Source organism: Aquarana catesbeiana, linkage group LG02 (assembly GCF_042186555.1).
Source record: "Aquarana catesbeiana isolate 2022-GZ linkage group LG02, ASM4218655v1, whole genome shotgun sequence".
Classification (NCBI taxonomy): Eukaryota; Metazoa; Chordata; class Amphibia; order Anura; family Ranidae; genus Aquarana; species Aquarana catesbeiana.
The window spans coordinates 170562707-170587011 of record NC_133325.1 but is presented as its reverse complement, the minus strand read 5'-3'; the positions used below and the strand labels follow the sequence as shown (position 1 = coordinate 170587011).

At 40.2% G+C, this 24305-nt stretch overlaps 1 protein-coding gene across 1 annotated transcript in view; it reads right to left on the bottom strand.

Annotated features, from left to right (window-relative positions):
• Positions 1 to 18732, bottom strand: part of STAC3 (SH3 and cysteine rich domain 3) — a 158975-nt gene extending 140243 nt beyond the window's left edge. The window contains exon 1 of the mRNA XM_073613823.1: positions 18566 to 18732. The gene's annotated coding sequence lies outside the window, so the exon portion shown is untranslated. The remainder of the gene's footprint in view (positions 1 to 18565) is intronic.
• Between the last annotated feature and the right edge of the window lie 5573 nt (positions 18733 to 24305).

Sequence of the window (24305 nt, the reverse complement as noted above, 5' to 3'; positions counted from 1 at the left end):
AAAATGAAAGTAAGCATCTAATTGGCTGCAAATGATAACACCCTCCCTTTAAAGCAAACCCATGAGCAATCAAATTATATAAAACTGCCAATAAACATATACTAACGGCACCTCCTGGAACCTGTGTGTCATTTTCTTTCTTTCTGATTCTTTGTAGAACACTAGAGGAGCTCTAAATACTGGGGCACTCTGATAAAGGATTGGCAAGTTTATACGCAGAGCTTCCTCTATTGCTTTGAGCATTCTTTAGATAAGCTTTAGACCTGGCATTAAAGATGAAATTGGGAATTAATAAAAATACCCTTGCAGTATGGCCTCTCACACTACAAAGGTTAAATGCTAATTAAATCTAGCGGTAGAGGAATAAGCTGTAATCGTTTCTTTATTCCTTGCTTAGGCAGGCACCTGTCACCCACGTCTCTCCAATGTGCTGGGTTGTACATGGGCCCTTGCTATCCTCACATATGATGCAAGATTATTAGTGCAACTGCCTAATAGTGCCTTAGTGAAGACTGGACTGGAAACAGAGCAAGGAATAGGGTAAATATTACAGCTTATTTCTCCAACCCTAGACTTAAATAGCATTTAGCCCCTGCAGTGTGTTGAGGCCCCATTGGATTTTATTTTTTGTTTTGCGATGCACAGAGTGGGGCTTTAATGAAGCTGGAGCCAAGCTGAAATTGAAATGGCTCTAGAGCTGGCATTCTGCATCTGCCATTTTCATGCTGGTTCACATGACTCACTGTAATGTGTGCAACAAATCATCCATGAAGGGCACAAAAACAATTGCATGACCTAATATACAAACAGTAATAAAAATATGAAATGTTCAGCAACATGAGTTTTCTGGGGGTCTGACCTTGTGGTTCATACTACGACCCAACAAGTCCTATCAGGCTGAACAACACAGAGACATATGTATATCAAGAAGAAAAGAATGTAGGCCAGGCATAAGAGTGCAAAGGATACGGTAAAAAAAAAGTTGGTGGAACAAGAAAAAAGGAAGAAGAGAAGAAAAAAGGGGGGTTGTTGAGAGGAAAGGGGAAGGAAGGTAGGTGGAGTCCCCAACAGCTCAGGGTCAAGCCAGGTGACAGACTACAGATGGCCTAAACTAACTGAGTCCAGAATTGGAAGAGTATAAGCTAGCCATGGTTCCATCGTTCCAATGTTCAAAGAAATTTAGAATGGGAATCATTTAAAATGTTACATATCTTTTCATTAAACATGAGAGTGATCATACAGTCTCTCACCCCCCACAAAAAAGATGGATACTTTATTCCATACTTTGGCTATAGTCCGTTCAGCAGCCAAGAATAAGTAGGTTGCCAATTTTTGTTGATTTGAGAAAAGGCCTGGGATCAGACAATGTAATAGGGCAAATTTATTATCTTTGCAAAAGTTCAGAAGGAATAATGTATGCAAAGACCAAAGACCCTGGACCAGAATCTGATCAGCTGTGAACAAGACAACTATGTGGAGAACATCCCCATGCTAGCCACAGTCTCTGAAACATCAATACAGGTTGGGTTTGCATGTGTTATATGGGACCGGACCCAGTAATAGCTTAAAATGACTTTTTATGCTGTTTCAGGGATGGTAGTGATAAAAGAACATTTCTTCTCTATAGACCAGGCTTTGCTTGAATCCTCAGGGTCAATGGAGGTCTCATTCTCAAAGGTAGATATTGAGGTATTACCAGTATTTATGGATGCATAGATAGCTGAAATGAGGCCAGGGGACCCCAAGGAATGTTGGCATATACTCCCCAAGGAGTGTTGGAGGTTGACTTTGACAACGATCCAATGTCGGAGTTGAATATATCGGAAGGATTCCTAGGAAAGTGCGTCATAGGTCCCCTGTATGGAGGCCCAATATGGGAAAGTGTGAGATGATAAGAAGAGGTGTGCTCATTTGAATCAACGGGTTGACCATTACGTAAATGCTCTCAGTTGTTCCATACTAGGCAGAAAGAAGGGATTTTTAGGGTCTGTAAAAGAGGTAGAAAGGGGGACATAAGATTGCCTGTGTAGCAGACAGAGCCCCAGATTTTCAAACTGTGCATCATCAAGGGGCTCAATAAAGATGGATATAATTTATGTGGGAGACAAAGTAAAGCTGAAACAGGGGTTGGTTCACTGTTAGGGAGTTCTAGGAGTACCCAGAATGGGATGTCAGAAGTAACATGAAGCATAGAAAGCTGGGAAATTTGTGACGCAAGATATCATTTTGTCACATTGAGGACTACCAGGCCCCCCTACAATCTGTGAGTGAAAAGAGTGGATCCAAATATTCCAGGGCATTAAAGAGGAAGTAAACACTGCCTCTTTTTTCTTTCTTCTTCCTGACCTGCAAAGTAAAGCATTATGTGAAAATTTACCTGCAAATGAAGCCCTCATTGTCACCACTGGAGACAGCAGCCATCTTCGCCTGTCTTCCTTCTGGGTCCAGGAATAGATAATAGAGGAAGAGACGTCACCGCTCTAGGAGTGTTTAACAGACAAAAAGTAGATATCCTCTCGGTTCGGAAGCCGTAGGTGCTGGTGATTGCTAATAGCAGAAAACAGGAACAAGTTCTGGACAGCCGCACTCTTAAAAAATTAGCCTTTAAATGGAAAAAATTCACATCAAAAACAGAAATGACAGAGGACAAAAGAGAGCTGATGTTTCGCAGTAACGTTAGTGCTTACTCATAGTTTCCTTCTGGGTCCGCAAACTCTGGCTGTGTGACTGGCCGGAGCCGCATGATGTCACTCCCGCGCATGCACGCGGGAGCCGCCGGTCACAGCACAGGGCTCTGAAGAAACAGCACGGGTGGCTGTTCCTTCAGAGTGCATGCAACGATGGTGGTGCATGTTTAGGAGATATTTACAATACCTATGGGTAAGCCTTATTATAGGCTTAACTATAGGTACAAACAATCCATGTAATCAAAAAAGAAATGCGAAGAGAAAATTCCCGGAAAGAAAAGAAGATTCCCAGCCATGAAAATTATTTTCTGTAGCAACATGAGGTGAAACTGAAGGCTTGGTTGGCTGAATTTCTAAATCAATGGTGGCATCATCAGATCACAAAACGCACAAATTTTCGGATTTTCAAAAGAAAATTCTTTCGAAATTCGACCACGTATGGCCAGCCTTAGTGCACATATATAGAAATAACACTACAAGCTATCTTTCAATTGGAGCAGCTCTGGAGGTTGAACTGGTGGGGGGTTTGCTTGTGGAGCTGGAGTTGAGGTTTGTTTGGGCTATGTAACAAGTGTGAAGCGGCAGCTTCACTTCGGGGGAGCCACTGCGGGGGAGCCACTCCAGTGCCAGACCAAATAAATATGGAGCACTGCCAACCCTACTTTGATATGCAAAGAGATACCAGATCTCATGGTTGCCAGCTCTAGCCTCTCCCCCCTGCTCCCTCTTGTGTGGACCATTGGGGCTACAGAACTACTGTAAAAGCTGGTTTCAATTTGCATAATTCATGCTCAAGGGTATTCTACAGGGAATAACAAATTATGTGCAGGTATTATATTTTTTTTACCCAAGTGAACACTATGTTTTATACAAAGATTGACAAATCTAAATAAATTTGAAACTAGGTTATAACCTAGGAAAAGTTGATATGTTGATAAAGCAATTCAGTTCGATAATTATGAGGGCACATCTGGCCCATAAATGTATTTTATGGTTACAGGATAAGATCTAATAAGGTCTTCACTGTGCACAAACAATTTTTACCACTTTGTAAACATAGCCTTTATCTGCCATGCAAAAGGCTATGGATATGCTTTATGAATATGCTTTGGCACAGGGCTTTTTTTCCTAAACAATAGGTGCCGGAACTTAACCACGGCCCCACAAAATCCCTCCCCCTACACACACCCTCCAAATCACATAAAATAGTGGGTGTGTTCAGTCAAATTTCACAAAAACAGTAGGAGGGTCTTAAAGGGGCATTAAATACCAGGATTGCATTACATACAGAGTGCAGAGCTGTCACTTGTAAACACAGAAACCAGACTTCTGTGTTTACAAGTGATTGTGGTGAGCAGGCACCAAAGGGTCTGAGCCAGAGGTGATGGAACTGAGTTCCACCAAGTCATCCCTGAAAAAAAGCCCTGCTTTGGCATATAATGAGTTCATTCATGTGTTGCTGAAAATGTTTGTTGTATTCTGGAATGCACATGATTACTGATTCTCTGTAGAATGCCTGCAAAACAACATATATGAGACATTTAAGACTGCTCGGTTGCCCTTGATAATAACAAGCACCCCTCCATGCAGGCAAGTCTTCTGAACAGAGCCAAAGTAACAGCTTCATATGTAGTATCCTCCATAAAAGGGCCACCTTTACAGAAACATCAAATACAAAAGCTCACAGTGGTCAAATGATCAGACAAGTGCAATAAAGAGTAATTGTTGATTATCTTTACTTTAGATGCAGACCACTGATAACCTGAACCTATCCAAATAAAATTCTGTTCTCACCATGTAAAAATGACAATATAAAACTATAAATTACATAGTTGTATATAACAACAACAACAATATTCTAAAAGAAGACCCCTAACTGTAAGGTGAAAAAATGGTTTTATCTCAAAACACTACAACTAACAACATCACAGATATGTGGCATACAAAAATACCTATATCTCTTTGAAATTAAAGGCCATTGGCTTCAACAAGCTGGAGTCCAATCATTAACAAAGTAGAAATCACCCTCAGTAGGCCATTATGAACAATATACTGCAGTGTATACAGCTGTGTAGAGAGGACTTCATTATATGTAGGGTTCTACTGTGATTTCGCAAATTTAAATAGAGGCACCAAAAACACTGATTATGCACTGCTGACAATCATTTATAGCAGCATAAATGTAAAAATCAAAAGAAGACCCTACATTGTTTTAATTGGCCCCACAGTGGTTTTAAATTACATGGGACAGCTTTAGATTGAAAAAATAGAGAGATCAGCTTTAACCTCAGACTCCGCACCCCCCCCCCCCCCCCCCCCATCTCTGAAACTATATTCTGTTACATTGCTGAAACCTTTACTAATGTACACGTTTCTGTCTCCTAGATCCTCTTTTAGATACCTCCAAACCTGAGTTGCTTAGTTTTATAACAATGGCTAGCAAATTCATAGGATTTTATTTTTTTAGTTATTTGTATACTTTGGACCTAAACAGATGTTGCTAAACCCAATATTACTCCTTTTTGCAACCTCTCAACGTTATTTGCTGGTTACTGTTTAAAATTAATAATAGGGAGAACACAGATAGACTACACAAGTTACCTGCATTCATTGTCAGCAGGGCAAGACTGGCGAGTCTTGCTCAGGAGGGAGTGTGTATGCAAGCTTATTGCTTGGTAATGTGCTGTCCAGTGCTGAATCTCTTTTCTTGCAGGATGGGTCATACGAGGGTAAATGTTTTTTTCTTAATCAAAAATGTTTATTGTTGGCATCTCACAGCATAGCTTTGTTTTGTGCATTGATTTATCTTAATCCTAATGTTGAGGCTATAATAGTTATAGAATTATCTCCATGATAATTCTAGGATTGAGGCAGAGGTTGAACTTTAGGACTATTTAGGGCCTACTGTAAAGCTAAGTTTCAAGGGCTTAGGTTGAAGCTAAGGTTTAAGGGTTAGAATGAAGTTAAAGAGAAACTGCAGTCTGCTCACATAATTTGAAATAAAAACATCTTTGCCATTCTGAAGCTTCCCTCCAACCACTTTGCATATTATTTTACATATACTGTGATTCTGTACTTGCCAAATATGCTGCAGAAATCTCCCTTCACGGAGTCTGGCTGCAAACATTTTAACTGTGGGCAGCTGAGGCTGCTGCCTGTTCACTTCCTGGATTTACACAGACACACAGGGGCACACTTCCAGATCTGCAGCTCTCATTGGCCCTCTTATGACTCATCCCCCCTCCCTTCCTGGTAAACTTTCACAAGAGTGAGAGAGAGAGCTGTGCATGATGTCAAAAGCCTAGGCTTTTTACCATTCAAGAAACAAGAAGTGGGCTGTATACGGTATTTACTAGCAGGAAAAAAAAATGGTTTACTATCCAAAGTTAAAACAACAAGGGCAGAAGATTTAATAGATAGGAAAGATGAAAAAATGACTGAAGTTCCACTTTAAGGTAAACACTTAGAGGTTGGAATGAGGTTTGGGGCTAAGAGTTGAGGATAGGCTTAGATTTAAAAGTTAAGTTAAGGGGCTAAGGTTTAGCAGTTAGGTTTAGGATTCGATTTTGGGAAAGGTTTTGATTTATAGGTTAGACTGAAGCAAAGGTTTAGGAGATAGACTAAGGTTTAGGGGTTAGGTTAAGACTAAGGTTAGGTTGAAGGGACCCGTTTTTTCAGGAGCAGTGATTTTAATAATGCTTAAAGTGAAACAATAAAAATTAGATATTCCTTTAAATATCATTCCGGGGGGGGGGGGTCCCTTAGTCTGCCTGTAAAGTGGTGCATCTGTCTGATGTGCACAACAGTGCCACAGCAAAATGACATTTCTAAAGGAAAAAATTTAAACTTGCCAAAAATTTTTTAAAATGTGTGCCCCCCCCCCCCCCCCCCAAATTCCATACTAGGCCCTTTGGATTTTAAGGGGAACTCCATGCCAAAATTTAAAAAAATTAGCGCGGGGTCCCCCAAAAATCCATACCAGATCCTTACCCGAGTAAGCAGCCTGGCAAGCTAGGAAAGGGGGGATGAGCGAGTGCCCCCCCCCCCTGAACCATACCAGGCCGCTTGCCCTTAACATGGGGAGGGTGATTTGGGGTCCCCCCCAAAGAACCTTGTCCCCATGTTGATGGGGCAAGGGCCTTGTCCCCACAAACCTGGGCCTGGGGGGCCAGGTTAACAAGGGGGCCCCCAGATCCCGCCCCCCACCCATTCACCAAAAAAGTGTCAAAAAGTAAAGACCACAATAGACAGTTTTTGACAATTCCTTTTATTTTAAAATAAATTTAAAAGTGTCCCGCGATGTCTATCCATCTTCAATCGCACCTCGCCTGACGGACCTGAAAAATAGAAAAGAAAAGACTCGGCCTCCATGGAAGGCCTCCCGGCGACTGTTGTCTTTTGGCTGTGACAGCTGTTATATAGGCAAGGGCCGAGCCACCCGCTGACGTAACCAAATGACACCGCCCCCCTCTGATGTCAGATGGCACTTGGTTACATCACCGGGTGGTCCCACCCTTGCCTATATAACAGCTGTCACAGCCAAGAGACAGCAGTCGGCGGGATGCCTCCCATCAAGAGTTTTTTTTTTATATATATATTTTTCGGGCCCGTCGGGTCTATTTTTTAATAAAGGGATTGTCAAAAACTGTCTATTGTGGTTTTTACTTTTTGACACTTTTTTGGAGAATAGGTAGGGGTACACATGGAGGGGCCAGGATCTGGGGCCCCCCTTGTTGAAGGGGGCTTCCAGATTCCGATATGCCCCCCACCCGCAGACCCCCACAACCACCGGAAGACCCCACGCCAACTTTTTTTAAACATTTTGGCGTGGCGCATAAAACCTATGCCAGAACCATAGGGTCTGGCATGAATTTGGGGGGGACCCCATGCTGTTTTTATTTTAATTTTGGCGTGGAGTTCACCTTAAAATCTACACCAAACCCAAAGGGCCTGGTATGGATTTTGAGGGGGACCCCATGCCGTTTTTCTCTTAATTCTGTCATAGGGTTCCCCTTAACCACTTCAATGCACTATTATATACTCTGCACTGACTGCACTGTATATATAGTCTACACTGAGTGCACTGTATATATATATATATATATATATATATATATATATATATATATATATATATATGTATATATATATATATATATATATATATATATATATATATATATATATATATATATATTACATGGTATAAAAATATTATATATATATACATTGCCTGCACTGTATAGATAAAATATACAGTGCAGGCAATGTATATATATATACATTATATACTAACTAACCTGCCTAATCTAGCTCAATTCTCCTCTCCAAAAGAAGACGTTTATATCACACTTCACAGGGCCGCTGTGTAAGCAGCCTTATATAGTGTGGGGTGTGGACTTAGCACCCTTTGGCCAATCAGGAGCCACCAATGCACTACGATCTTGAAGTGCATTATGGGGCACTCCGCAGCACTTGAATTTGCTGTGAACGCCCCATATGTTTGGTTTCATTTGTGAACAAACAAACACCTGATGTTCGAGTCGAATTTATGTCGACTCGAACATTGGGATCATCCTTATTGAGTAACTCATTTGGTATTAGTTTTGACAGCTGTGATTAATTTTTAAATGATAAATATACCAAAATAAAATATAGGGTATAAGTAAAAATCCATACGAGCAATTAAAATGTACTTGTCTACATTGGTGATGGGGAAAGTTTTCTAACATCAAACACCTGGATGCAAAGCAATTAACTAAAGTACTGCCTAAAGGGAAATCAGTCTAGTTCAGCAGGATAGCAAGCATGCAGACTCCAGGCATTAATAGGTTGCCCCTATGTTTGGGGACTCTTCCCAAAGTCCCAAACCATGTTGAAAGGCTAATAAGCTGGGGGATAGTACCACCATGTATGTGGTAAAGGATAGCATAGTAAACAAATAAATTATGGACCTGTTTAATAATAGATGATCACCCAGCTTTACCAGGTAAGAAGCTGTAAATAGAAGAACACTCGGGACTGAAATGCCACGTAACTGTGGATTTTTTTTTTTTGCATTAAGTAGGGTTTTTTATTTAATTTTTTTTTTTTATTTCTTTTTTGCCAACTAATAGCGGGAGGGGTACGGGGCCAGAATTAACTTTTAAGGCTAGACTTAAACTGAACCAGTCAAAAATGGGCATTGGTAATAATCATAATGATCTGAATGATCTGATGAATGAAAAAAACAACAAAAAACACAACTCTAGCTAGCTACATTACTTACTTTCTCTCTGATCCTTTCCCTATGGATTTTCTGATTCCTTTCCTAGATTGAATGATGCCCAGCCACCTCAGTGAGCCCTGGCCATCATGGATATTTCCTTTGGGGGTCTATCATCATGCTGGTCTGGCATGAGCACCATGATGTCCGGGAGGAAAAAAATGCCCAGAGACACCACTAGAGAAAAGGAAGGACTTTTGTTGTCACCAGACCGGTTTGAATAGGAGAGTAAAAAGTAGCAGAGAGGCTTCAAACAGAAAGCAGAAAAGGAAGGTGCAGGAAAAGAGGAGATGGGCTCAACCGTGAGTTATTTTGGTGAAATTCATATGTCTATAGGAATCATCTGGTGCTTAAGTCCTCATGTGGGTTTTAGTAAAAGGGCAATATACTTTATGTATTTCTAGTCATTTTAATATCTTGAAATTAATGTTATTTATGCTACTTTTATGTGACATACCTCATTTAATAAAATACTGAATATATTTATAGTTTTATTTGGATTTTGTAGATGTAGCAAATTTTAAAATAAGGTATATACCTAAGGTCTGCATGGAAGAATATTTTTAAAAAAACAAGGAAAAGATAGCTTGTATGGCAAATCATTTGATTTGGCACTTGAATTAAAGAGATCTAAGAGACTAGAATAGGGAATCCTTCTGTGGAACTGAGAACACATCTGCCTGTGTACAGCTAACTTTAGATACTTATAAGGAGTTAGAGCATATGTACACTGGTGTTCAAAACTGCTTTTGTATCTTGTTTTCCTGCGATAAGTGTAGAGATTAATCACCTATGTTGTAACAGCAGATGCATAATACTGTGTATTTTACTGTAAATAACTTGTAAATAACTGTAAATGTACCTGAAATGAGAATGCAGCAGTTGGGGGTGTTTAGCAGGAGTTAAATGTAGTAGAGTACATTGCACCTCAAAGCATACCTCCAGTAGTGTTTCTAGCTTTAGATACAACAGGGAAGGTTTAGACAGCGTGACATTTTTATTTCTGTGACCTACAGGGGAGAGTTCCCCTCACGCCTTGTCCTGGTAGCAGTTCTCTGACAAATCTATGAGAAATCTAGGGGGAGCAAACAACAGTAAAAACTTGATAAATGTTCTAACACTTCCTCACCTTATCAAAATCAAAAATTACATTCTGGTTGGAGTTGTGTTTTAAAGTCTATCTCTAGGCAAAACCTTTTGTTCGGCTTTGGATAGACCATGAAAAGATTAGATGAAAAATAACTTTGCAGCATTATGTAAGCTACACAAATCAGACCCGTCAAAGGTCAATACTGCACAATTGGATGCTGCAAGAGTGGCATTGAACTTAGCTCTCACGGTTAAAGCCGAGGTTTCCCTGCTTTGGACCGGAGCGAAATTTTATCAACATAAAGATAAAATGAATACTATACTAGCCTCTAAACTTTTCCCGAAACCCCGCAACTTCGCTCTTCCTAAGATTAGTCAACAGGATGGCACGTCCACTTTAAATCCTCAGCGTATCTGCAATCATTTCAAGATTTCTATGCTAAATTGTACCAAAGGGGCAATTCAGTTGAGGAATCCGGAATAGAGGCCTTTATGGCAGACCTAAATATACCCCACCTCAACAAAAATTATGCTGATTTGATGGAGGCACCTTTCTCCACAGAGGAAACCCTAGAAGTGATTAAAAATTTAAAAACTAGCTCCGCTCCAGGCCCAGATGGATTCTCCAACCTTTATTACAAAACATTTGCTGTCACTTTAGTCCCTCATCTCAATAAGTTTTTTAATTCTAAAAGGAAGGGAGAAGCCATTGAAACCCATGCAAATTCTTAAATCATTCCAAAGCAAGATAATTACATTTATTTGGGGCAAAAAGGGATACAGACTAGCTAGAAGGATCCTTTACAGCCCCAAAGCACGAGGAGGTCTGGGTCTTCCAGAACTATTTAAGTATTACCAAGCAGCTAGACTAGCTCAACTTTCAATGATTTACTTTAGACACGAGATACCGGACTGGATCAATATAGAAAGACAGGCGGTTCCCTCATTCACATTAGATTTCCTTTTTTGGACCCCCCGCAAATCTAGACCACCTATTATGTCCCCCACTCTCTCACATTCCCTGCGATTATGGGATGATATGAAACACTTGCCCTCTCTAACTTCAGAAACACAGCCGCTGGCTCACATCTTCCATAACCCCCTCTTCAGACCGGGTATGAATATCAAATCCTTTCAATGGTGGTTGGATAAGGGGATGTATCAGATTGGACACTTTTTCACTCAATCGGGTCCGATCTCCCTGAAATTCTGTACAGATAAGCTGGACATACCCGATTCGGAGAAATTTAGATACTATCAAATTTCCCATTTCCTTTCCTCAATTTGGAAAAACAAACCCGCCCCCCCCCCCCCCCTGGCCTTCTCAAATTATGAACGCTGGTGCGGCCAGGGCACAGAGCAAAAAGGGGGTATTTCCACAATCTACTTCTCCTTATCAGAACCTACCTCCAAATTTTCATATATGGAAGCCTGGGAGAAAGACCTACAGGAAACCAGGGACCTGGAGGAATGGCACAGAAGAGGAATAAGAGCTCATAAAGGTATACTGAACATCTCATTGGTAGAAGCTAATTGGAAAGTGATGTCTAGATGGTATCTGGTTCCGACAAGACTGGCTAGGATATTCCCCTCTTCCTCCCCTCTATGCTTTAGGGAGTGCCAAGCCCAGGGTTCTACGCTGCATATCTGGTGGGATTGCCCAAGAATTAGAGGTTTTTGGAATAAAATTTGCAATCTCATTCGTAGAGTCACAAGCCTTCCGATACCTAAAAATCCACAGATTGCTCTACTGAATGGGCACATCCCCAAAATTTCTAAATATTCCCATCGATTGATAACTTTCATGTTGCTCGGAGCAAAAATTACGATCGCTAAAGCTTGGAAGACACCGAAAATTTCCATTGTAGCCGCCAAAAAGAAAATTTCTTTTATTATGTCCCAGGAAAGTTTAGTTAGCAATATATTGGACAGCACCAAAGCATTTGAAGCAATTTGGGAACCCTGGGCAAGGCATTTAGGTATATCCCTTGTACCAGGGATCATCACGGTATGATAGTTATACTTGATCTGAGTGTTGGCATCACTCCCCCTAACCCCCCTCCTCCTACTCTCTTTTCTTTTCCTCCTTTTCTTTTTAATTGTTTTTCGGACAATGTCAGATTTAATCGATTATTAAGCAACAGAAGGATACTGTTCTTCATCCATCTTTTTTTATATGAGATCATACATGTTATCTCCTCACAACTTTGAGGCGTACAACCACAGGGGGCGGTGCTGTTTCTCTGGAATGTTACAGTAGTCACAGAGAGGTAGCACAAGTCCCATCCTTCACAGAGCACTATTTTTTTTTATTGAATAGGGCCAGACTTGGATACAGTGTGATCCCATATGGGGTGTCTGGTCGGTCCCAAGTTTATAGTGCTCTATTATGCTTTAGCTCTTGCATTGGTGCATTTATTTGTTTTGTTCTTTTTTCTTTAATTCTTTTATTATTCTTTTCTCACTGGAAGATCTCAGTTGATGTTATGTATTTTGCAGTATACTGAGATGGATATACTTTGTACTGTAAGATCTTTCAATAAACGATTTAAAAAAAAAAAAAAGAAGAAAAGATTAGATGCTCTGCCAGGTTGTTCTTGCTGTCTATGTCCCCATTGAGGAGATGAACCCTTCTATTTGTACTAATGTTCATGATCAGCATGAAAGAAAGCGAGGAGAAATCCAACGTTTTATGCCCCGTACACACAGTCGGATTTTCTGACGGAAAATGTTCAATGGGAGCTTGTTGTCGGAAATTCCAACCGTGTGTAGGCTCCATCGGACATTTTCCATCGGAATTTCCGTCACACAAAATTTGAGATCTGGATCTCAAATTTTCCCAAAACAAAATCTGTTGTAAATTCCGATAGTGTGTACACAATTCCGATGCACAAAGTTCCACGCATGCTTGGAATCAAGCAGAAGAGCCGCACTGGCTAACTTCATTTTTCTTGGCTCCTCGTACGTGTTGTACGTCACCGCGTTCTTGACGTTCAGAATTTCCGACAAAATTTGTGTGACCGTGTGTATGCAAGACAAGTTTGAGCCAACATCTGTCGGAAAAAATCTATGGATTTTGTTGTCGGAATGTCCGATCGTGTGTACACGGTATGAGAGTTACCCCCAGAACAACGGTGGGGGACATCCTCCAATGGGGACACCTGTCCCAGGGACATCTAAGAGGACAAATCCCCTTCCTTTGGGAGATTTCCTGTAACTTTCTGTTGTGCTTTTAGGACAGGAAGTAAAAGATTTTTTTTCCCAATGGTGCATAGCCAGCAAATATAAAAATTATATGGCCGTTTTTTACTCTTTCTGTACTCTATCCAAAACTATAAGAAACAAAGTTTGGGCTTTAGATATACTTTCTCTAAGCTGAATGACAGCAAAATGATGTAGGCTGCCATTGCTGGCCTCTCCTTTGAGAATTCCAATTACCTTACTGTCATGCTGATTCTTTGGCTTCAATGCTGTCAGAGTCGCTGATCTAGAGCAGGTTAAAGATAAATAAAAATTGCTGACACATTTCCAACACTCATTTGCAACATGTTGTTCTAGGTCTGTATTTCAAAAGTATTGAAGCCAGACACAGCCGAGCAAGCCAGTAATGGATACCTCCACACCTATCTCATGACAGGTGTACTTTAAAGTAGTAATATATTTTATATATGTGTGTATACTGTGTATATATATATATATATATATATATATATAAATATATATATATATATATATATATATATATATATATATATATATATATATATATATATATATATATATATATATATCTTCTTGTTTTCTTGTTTTGATATATAGTGGTACATTATAGCCACAACTAAGCAAAACATCTCTATTTTACATACAGTCAAAGACCACGATCACGTCTATCAACAAGTCTGTTTAATAAATGTCTTTGTATCAGAAGGGGGGGGGGGGGGGTATAGTGGCACTTGGAGAGAGACAGATTAGTGGGAAACAAAACTATAGGTAAAGGTGATTATGATAATAAAATCCAGTGGTTAGGGGTTCAGTTCAGGCCTTAATGGGTTAGGAACAAGTTTCATGGGTTAAAGATGTATATAGCGCTCTAGAGGTGCAGCCAGCTGTGGAAGAGGAAGCAGCTCTGTAGATATATAATGTGAAGAACAGCGGCACTCATCTGAGTGTAGTATATTAAAATTATTAATGATTAATTTATTAAGATAAAAAAAATAAAATAGTCACAAGGGGAGGCACTTTGTATAGTCCTGATCCAGAAAGCCCTCAGTGAGGGGTGCTGCTGTTGTCTCACTAGCTGCAGGGCTTTCCAAGCCTCTGAGTCAAGCTGGTCATCTCCCCCGTCGGCTGTGACATCACTGGATGTGGGGCACAGGGCCAGTAGGCACGAGTTCGGAGCATGCATGCTCATTCTTCAGGCTGTGATCACGCATGCTCCGAACGCGCCACACCGCCAGCTATCTGGATCAGGACTACACAGCGAGCTTCCCCTTGTGACTAGCCATTTTAACCCTTACCCTGTGAGTGAATTCTTATTTTAATTTTTTATCCTAATAAATTCATCAATAATCATTTTAATATCTGTGGCCTATGCATATCTAGTTATATCTGACAAGACACCTCAAAGGACAGGAGCAACATACAGTAATGGATAGTTTCTGTTACAATTTCATATTAATGTAATCACACCAGCTAAAGAACCATTTCTGATTGGTTGCTGCGGATTACACCATACACGACATGTAAATACTCACAATAATGCGGTCTAAAAACTTAATGAAAAGCAAAAATAAAAATACCAACCCACTCTGCACAATAGAGTGACCCCTTAAAATATATGATAAACAGTGTAAAAAGCTGCTATGCTAATCAACCCCCAAATATGTGATAAATATGTTCAAAGAGCAATGAATTCTCCCAACATACGCTCAGTGCTTAATATATCGAATATTGTATAATAAATGTGTTAAAAAATATATACCAAAAGGATCATAAATGGAATAAAAAAACAATGCAAAAAAAAACAAAAAACAATGCACTAAAATCCAAGTGCCCAAAAGTAATGGTCTCTTACAGGGTATATATAAACAGTCACATACAACTGACCAACAACATTACTTAAGTGAATACAGTATACATCAAAATGTGTTTAGTGGTTAAGTACATGCGTGTATGCCTTCCTTTTGAAAAAAAATAGGCACTGAGATTTGGTGAGTGCGGAGAAATATTCTATTGGTGGAGGATTCACAAGTGGAGTTGTTTAGTTTTCCAAGGAATATCACATGGGGGAATATAATTATCTGCACATATATTCACTTTATGTTGTTGGTCAGTTAATGTATGTGAAAGTTTGATATTTTTTTTTTAACATACACTTTTTCTACAATGTTTGATGTATTGAGCACTGAGCTTATGCTGGGAGAATTCATCACTCTCTGAGCATATTGATCACTCAATGGAAAGATCGGTTTTATTGAAACACACAGATCTTCTAGTGTTCACACAGCTATGATACAAGGACGATTCATTGCCTGTGTTGGGGACTGTATACACAGGTTTTTGTTCTTACTAGAACTGCTTTTCTTTCAATACATATTTATGAGAATGCAAAAAATGCTTGAAACGCTTTGATATAGGATAGAATCTTAGAATGCCATTCCTCAGACAGACATACATTAAAAGCCCCACTTCTATAAATCATTTAGAAAAAAATATTGGCCTATAACATTATTAATGTAGTCAGTGTAAGTAAAACAGGTAAACAAATTTGGGTATATGAATGATTTAAAGCAAGTACTGTATTTAAAGAGAAAAAGGAAACTACAGAGTCATATAATGGCAGGTATGAAATACCTCTTTACTATTCAGTAAGGCTGTGCAAAGAGCAATGATGATGTGCTAACAGTCCATATCAGCCAATCAGGTTCCTGTTAGTGTAGTCACATTTCTGATTGATTGTTGGAGGTACCGGACTTTGCACATCATTACTGCCCTTTCTATTTCCTTTATTAAATACTTGATGCCACCCTCAGACTTATGCTACTATAGATGTTTTTGTGTTCAATGTTCATACATGGGTATGTGAGAAGACAAAAGTTAATATAGGTAGTACGGCCATTTTATTTACGGTTAGACCACAAAACACTTTAAAGAAAACAAGGTGAAGCATGTACTTTCATTATAATTCAGGTACTCAAATAGACACATTCATTGTAGACTTGGAGCAGAATCATTTCATGAAAGCTGATTCCAGTGATTTTCCTGGTTCTGAGCCTTCACAATGAAGGAAGTTTACTCATAGTTAAGTTTATTGAACACATGCAGATGAAGTATCCTTTGGGCCAATGGACATTTCTCATATTTGCTAGTAGTCATGTAATCTATCAACAGAGGTCTCCTGTAATCTACAACGCAATGTTTGCAGACACAGGGGTTATTTACGAAAAGGCAAATCCACTTTGCACTGCAAGTGCACTTGGAAGTGCAGTCGCTGTAGATCCGAGGTGGACATGCAAGGAAAGTAAAAAACAGCATTTTAGCTTACACATGATTGGATGATAAAATCAACAAAGCTTCCCCTCATTTCAGATCTACCCCTCAGATTTAAAGCAACTGCACTCCCAAGTGCACTTGTAGTGCAAAGTGGATTTGCCTTTCGTAAATAACCCCCCATATGTCCTCAGTTTCCCCAAGGCACCAAGCAAATTCATAACCCTTTTTAACACAATAGATACTACAACAGCCTACAAAATTGTATTAACTAATTGTTTTTGTGTACATATCCATATGAAATGAAAGCATTACAAACTAATAACAATCTCTTTATCCTCCTGTACATGATCATTACATGTGACTTTTTCATATTTTGATTGCACCTGTGACCTAATCCTAGAAACGTATGGCTCTCTCATCTCCATTTGAGGGAAGGTGGTTTACCAGGAACCCGTCAGAAGAAAATGTTGATTTATTTTAGAAGATGTAGGTTCCAGGGTTGTTATCTTTATCCTTCTTTTACTATTTAGTGAATGAAAGTTTAAAGCAGGGAAAAGAATGAATGTTCTGGAGCATGCCACTGCAAAAACAAGTCAGCAACATCTGCTCCCATATTTATACTCTGACGGATCATCTTTAAAATCCAGTCAGCGTGTTGCATGGAAAGTTGGCAACACTCTGAGGGAGTGACAATGAAACGGAGCACATTCAGCTTCTCTGCCTTGAGACCAGCATGGGTAAATGTTGCCACCCTCCCATACTGTACACCAGGTTTTAAAAGACTTTTCTTTGCAGTGCAAAAACCTAAATGGGTTGCTGAAAATGCGAGAAATGTCTTCTATTTCAGTTCAAATATATATGTATTTTTTTTTAAAAAGAAACTTTAATTTTGACAATTTAGCCTATTCCTTTAACTTCTAAGTTATATTTAACTTTTCAAATTTTTGTAAAAAAAATAGTCCAGGACAAGTTTAAAGTTTTATTCAGCATTAAACAAAAATAGCAGTGACCATTTAACACCATTTTGCAATCAGTTTTTAATTCACAGATGCTACAAATTTTTTTTTTTTAAAGTGCATATCTCACAAATAGAATAATTTTAATTTTTTTTTAAAATGGGAAAAAAGTGAATTTGAATTCAAGCTATGCAGTGTTTTTTGATTTTAAGTCAATTGATTTTGTCTTTGATGTACCAATTTTCATGGGTACAATTTGTTTTATGAGTAAATATATATCCCCGCGCTACTATATGCTACCCCAAACATATCACAGACATAAAAATATATAATATATTATAGAAACCAGCTACTACCTAACAGTGCTATCAGTACACTTCATGTAGAATCGAAAATAAATAAAATATCAGTGAAGCACTTCAAAATGATTTTAATTATTTTGGATTCTACAATTTGTTCTAATTTACACGTGCTTGAGGTGATTGTAGCCATATTAGTGCACTTGCGACAGAGACATTTTTTTTTAATTTGCACTAACATATAATTTTTTAGGTTCTTCTAAATTCCACAAAATTCAGAGGGAGCTATGCGAGTCATTGCTCAGTTTAGTAGTTTACTCTCACCCATTGCTGTAGAGTTTTAACAACCCCAACTATGGAAGTCACGGCAGCTAAACATAATTTTACAAACTAAAACGTATTTTGACCAGTGCGATATGTGTTGTGTATTTTATCTATAACCAGGAGTATAATTGAACGTTGTGCGAATGAATAGGCCATCTAAAAGAAAACTGTAATTATTTTCCTAATAGAATTGCTTTGCTTTTCACTCCACCTATATGTCTTATCAATATTCCCATATCAAAAAAAAAAAAAAAACGGAGGAAAACAGAGTAAAGGAACTACAGTATATGGAGATATTTGTGGCATGGTGTTTAATAATTACGAATTATGCCCTGCAGAGCTAAGGCTGATTATACTTTGTCTTCACATATCTAAACTGATGCATTCCATATTTAATAATAAGTTGGGCAGAGCGTTTAAAAGCAAAAAAAAAGGTTCATTAATGCTCCTTACCTGAGATTTTCAGGTATAAATCCACTAGTGATTCCTTTATCTTCACCTGGTTATTTGTACAGCCAAAGATCTGAGATAGAGATGGGACCCTCACTCCTCACCGATAGCCCAACCATAAACTGCTCCTTGAATGTGGAGGAGTGACAAGAGTAGAGGTGACAGGACAGCTGAGATGCTAAGGCTGACACAGAGAAATAGGAGCCCTCATAAGCTACAAGTAACATGGCTGGTGAGGGCCCAAGCAGGAATTGCAAGGGTGGAGGAGACAGGATTAAAAAAAAAAAATACAGTATGTGTCTCTGAAAGAATATTCTACTAAAGGGAGGTGCTAATGAATAGTAAACTTAAAAAAATTGATTTAGAATGATTATAGAGCAAAAAAAAAGACCATCTATTCTAAATTTCGAAACTTACATTCTTTGCATTCCTACAGATCCCAGAATTTTCTAAATGTTGCTGCTGGCATTCCATGTCCTCTGAGGTGACACATGGCATAGGAGCTGGCAATAAAGAATTCCTTAAGTATCTCTTCTTTCATCACAGGTTTATAAAGAGTTACTTTTTAAAACTTTAAGGCAACTGCAATGACGCACCATGAGCAATTATACATTCTTGTGAGATGACTAAATGAAAATTTTTTTTTCACTCCGATAATATCAATATCCACTAGATACAAAACTAATAATAATAACAAAATAATCAAAACTGTGCAATAACCAACAACCAGAAATCTCTTAGAATAGCCTTTGAAAACATTTTTAACACAGAGAACCCCTAAAAATAACGTTCAGGCCCCAAGGAACCTCTCCTGCAAAATGATTATATCTAAAGCTTACAGTACCTTAGCATGATCAGTAAGTTGTAAATATAAGAACAAATAAAAGAATGAAGGATATGTTTACTTAAACACTTGATACCCATGAATGATCACATCCAATGCTATATGATAATTTGTGTTGTAATAACTATTAAGTTAAAGTGGTACTAAACCTAAAAGCAAACATTTATTATATTGTAGCTAACTAATTCTTAGATGTGACGGCTGAATTAGTTTTCTTTTATAGGTTTTATTTCTTTTTTTTCACCTGGTGATCTGGCCAGGAGGTCTGTTGTTTTTCAACAAAACAAGCTGTCCTGCAAATGTAGCAGTTAGAGGGTTGAGATAAACCATTTATCACTGACAGAGGTGCTTACAATTATCAGCTTTTGTTCATGTAAAACCTAAAAAAAAAAAAAAACTGTTGCTGTAACTGCTTAAAAAGTGTTAGCTGGAGTTCAGCTTCTTTTATTTGGCTGTACTAGCAGATTAAAATACACTAACACTACCCACCTCCCAGATTAGCAATGCTGCTGTCCAAAGGTGTCTATATGCCTATTCATCCAGATTATAAGCACTATAATACAGGAGGTGTGTCACTGGCCAGATCACCAGGTGAAAACAAAAGGAAAAAAGCCAAAAAAAGGGAAACTAAAGATGCCACCACATCTAAGGATTGGTAAGCTGCAATATATTACATTTTTGGGTTTGGGTTTAAATCCAATGTAATAATTGTTAGAAATTAAACGTAGACAATGAAAATTTAGTGTCCTTTTAAATTGGTGGTCAGTAGGAAAATTGCCCCCTTAACCTGGAGGTTAGTGGTCCCCTTATATTAGTGACCAATGGGAGAAAGAACCAATTACATTAGTGATAAGTGAAAGGAATGCCCTGTTACATTGGTATTTAGAGTAGTGTTTAATTACATTGATAATCACTGGTACCGGGTCTCTGGTTGTGCCAAGTGATGTTGGTGCTGAAACTACATGTAGCACCCCATACAGCTACTGTTTGCTAAATTTAGTTTGTGGCTTCCTTGTAATCAGGGAGAGCATTATTTGATTAGGTCTGCTCTGGGCTCTGTAGTTATAGGCTTAGTTACTACTCATTTACAATTACAGTGGACCCTGGGACATAGTGGGTGGGAGAATATGACCTCAGCCTGCATGTTAATATCTCCCCAACCAGCCTCTGGTCAATATGGCAAGTGAACTGCAGGGGCCTGAGAGAGGTATAAATGGGCTAGTCCCCAGAGCAGAGGGCTTGTTCCTGGGGGCGTAAGACCCAGCCTGAGGGCTGTGGCCTCCCTGGGAGATCTGCCTGCAACAATCAGCACCTTTTATGGGGTCCAAGATACAGTTTGGCTGGCTGACCTCTGTTCCAGGACACAGACTGCTGGAGTACTGAAGCTGTCTGATCCTTCACGTGGCTGCCAGGAGACAGTGAGTACCAGCCTTCTGAACCTAAGAACCTAATGCCATGTACACACGACCGGACTTTTCGTCCGACTGAACTCTGAAGGACTTTTCGACGGAGATTTGACGAAGTTCCAACAAAACGGACTTGCCTACACACGATCACACCAAAGTCCGATTGTTTTGAATGTGATGACGTACGACCGGACTAGAATAAGGAAATTCATAGCCAGTAGCCAATAGCTGCCCTTACATCCTTTTTTGTCCGTCGGACTAGCATACAGACGAACGGATTGTTCGATCGGACTCGAGTCCGTCGGAAAGATTTGAAACATGTTCTATTTCTAAAGTCCGACAGATTTTTTGACAGAAAAGGTCCGATGAAGCCCACACACGATCGAATTGTCCGACGGATTTGTTCCATCGGACCAGTTCGGTCGAAAAGTCCGGTTGTGTGTACACGGCATAAAGGTTTTTCTTAGCTCTTATGGGAGACTACCAGCTTCTATTTTGTACACTCAGGACTGTATTCTTCTTGAGGAGTCCTTGGTTTGTACTGTTCATCTATTCTATACACTTCAAAAAGGGGAGCCTTCTCCCTGAAGTTTTAGTGCAAAGTAGTGTCCTCATTATTCAAGTTAATTGTTACTGGAACATCCCTAGGCTTGCCCTCACCCTAACTCTACCCAAGTTCTACCCAAAAAATAAAAAAACAAAAAAGACTTGCACAGCCTGGTTACTGACTCACATGTGTGTGGAAATGCTGTGGGGGCAGCACCCCTGCACCCCTAATGAGCGGGCTGCAATCAGCTTATCCTAGTAATTAGGCTGCACCTCACAATGGCTACTGGGAAGGTACATAATCCCTCCCTAAATGACTATTGTTGCCGTAGTGTTTCACCTCTGAGCCATGTCCCTGCTTGATCCTGTTCCTTGTAATTTGTGACCTGCTTCCAGTACCTTGTATACTCCGCTTGTTGCCAGTCGTAGTCTTGATCCTGCCCTGTTCATGTGAGCTCCCTCCATCTTTGTATATAACATGTGTTAGGTTGTTTTTCTAAGTTTGCTGCACTTTTACATCTATTTCACACATTTACCTTCTTCATGGTTTGTTGGTGTTGTCACAGTTGTTTTTATATTAATAAACTTTATTTAATCATACTTTGTCTGGTTCCTGGTTCCTTGACATGTAGTCCACTGATCTGGTCATCCCTTCAGGATACCTGCATTCAGCATCCCTTACATAACACTGAGGACACTAACGATCGGATTGGCTGCACCTGGGAACCGGGAAGTATCTAGTCTCAACATCTGCCAATTCCTGCAAGATACGCTCAGAAGGAGGTTTTGTACAATGTCTTGCTAGTGACAGAGGAAAGGGTACACTGCCACCAAATATTGAAGCAGCAGACCAGGGAACAGTTGTCAGAATGCATCCATCTGGCTCATTCTGTTGTTAATCAAGGCAGGGTTTTGTTTGGAGAAATTTAGCCCTTGATTCAGGTTTTTGTAGAGCTGGCATTGTACTGTAATTCTAAAGGTGGCAATGACTTTTCTCCTCCTTCTAGTGTGTCTCAGATGGAATCTATTGTGGCTACTAGAAGATGAGCCCAACTTTTTGGAGCATTATTTATGTATTCACAAAAGCTCTGCCGGATTGTATCAATGCTGTATATTCTCTAGTTCAGGGATGTTCAACCTTTTAAGGAGCGAGGGCCACTTTAGCTACTTGGTAACCAGTCATGAGCCACAATGAGTGTAGTGGGCAGATGACAGGTCGGTGTCTGCTCTGCATATGCAGAGCGGACACGGACACAGCCCGCTCTACTCTATGGGCCCTCCGATCTGATCCGCCCAGACAGAAGGGGACGGATCCCCTTCTGTTTTTTTCAAGTGGATCGGGTTGGAGATAGGAGGGTGTTAACAGACACAAGTCCGTTAACATCTGCCGCTCTATACAGGTGAATGGGGGGTCTGATTGGGTCCACCTGAAAAACAGACAGGCGAACACGATCAGACCGATTGTGTGAAAGGGGCCTAAGGCTGCTTTCACACAGATGCACTGCAGTTTACCTGCACCTCAACTATCCTCAATCTTCACTTCTTCCTCAGGATTCCTGCAGGCATTGGTGGCTGCTGCTGTGCCCCAGGCAGGTATGGCAGATATTGCTACACGCCGGATACTGCTGACCTGTACTGCTGGTGGGTACTGCTGGTTGGTATTGCTGGCTGGTACTGCTGGTTGCTACTGTTGGTGGGTACTGCTGGCATGTACTCTTAGTGGGTACTGCTGGCGGGTATTGCTGGCTGGTTCCCGACCCACCTTCAGCAATCAGTCTGACAGGAGCTGGCACTAGAGGAAGCATGTGGCTGCAGTAGAGAGCAGAGCTGATGCTCCCTGTATTGCTCCTGTCACAGGCGGAGTGCATTTGGTATAACTCCCTCTGTGACAGGAGCCGGCGCTATACAGGAAGCATCGGCTCTGCTTCCTCTAGTGCTCCGTTCTTCACACTGATGCTCGGGGATGGCAGGTCGGGAACCTGTGATCTGGGCTTGCCAACCCGCCATCCCAGAGCAGGAGGTGGCGGGCCACATCAGAGGGTGCTGTGGGCCACATTTGGCCCACCGGCCAGCAGTTGGGCACCACTGGTCTAGTTAGACAAGGGGATTGTGAATCAAGTTTTTTTTCAACCCCTGCTCCAAGCCTGGTCAGATCTACCCTACTCAGCCTCAGCTAAGTTGCATCAATCCATTCCTGCCTCTGGACACTAGTTTGCTCAAAGATCCTCCTCTCCATTACCCATAGCAGGCACAGCTGTAGTTTAGTATACTTTGCTTTCAACTGTATATCATTCCCTGTCTCCACTAGCTACACTTTCCCTGCATTTCATACATTGGAGACTCCTTATGAATGAATGAATGAATGAATGAATGAATGAATTAATGATTTGTATAGCGCTGCACATGCAAACTGAATCGCCTCGAGGCGCTTGATCTCTCCTGTGTTGTCCAGCTCCTTAGAAGAGGTATGTCTTGATTTTCTTCCTAAAGGCCTGATGGTTTTCTTCCATGCGGATGTGGGTAGGTAGAGCGTTCCATAGCCGTGGTCCTTGGACTGCAAATCTTCTTTCTCTTTTTGTTTTGTAGCGGGTTTTTGGAATAAGGAGGAGGTTTTGGTTTGAAGATCGAAGACTGCGATTGGGTGTATAGTGCTTTATTTTCTACTATTTTTCTATTTATACTACTCTGTTGCCTTTGACATACCCCTCTGAAATCCTCCTATGCTATCCCCTTTTCACCATTTCTCAGTACTGTTACTTCTCCTCTATCAGCTGCACAGTCTGCTCATAGCCCTGCAACCACTTGCAGGACCCCAAACCAAAAAAGAAGAGGACGTTTTTCTCTGGTCCAATCTGCCTCCATGCCCTCTGATCCAGTCTAGTCTACCTCCATGCCTTCTGGTCCAGTCCAGCCTGCCTCCTTGCCTCTCGCTCTGGTCCAGCCAATG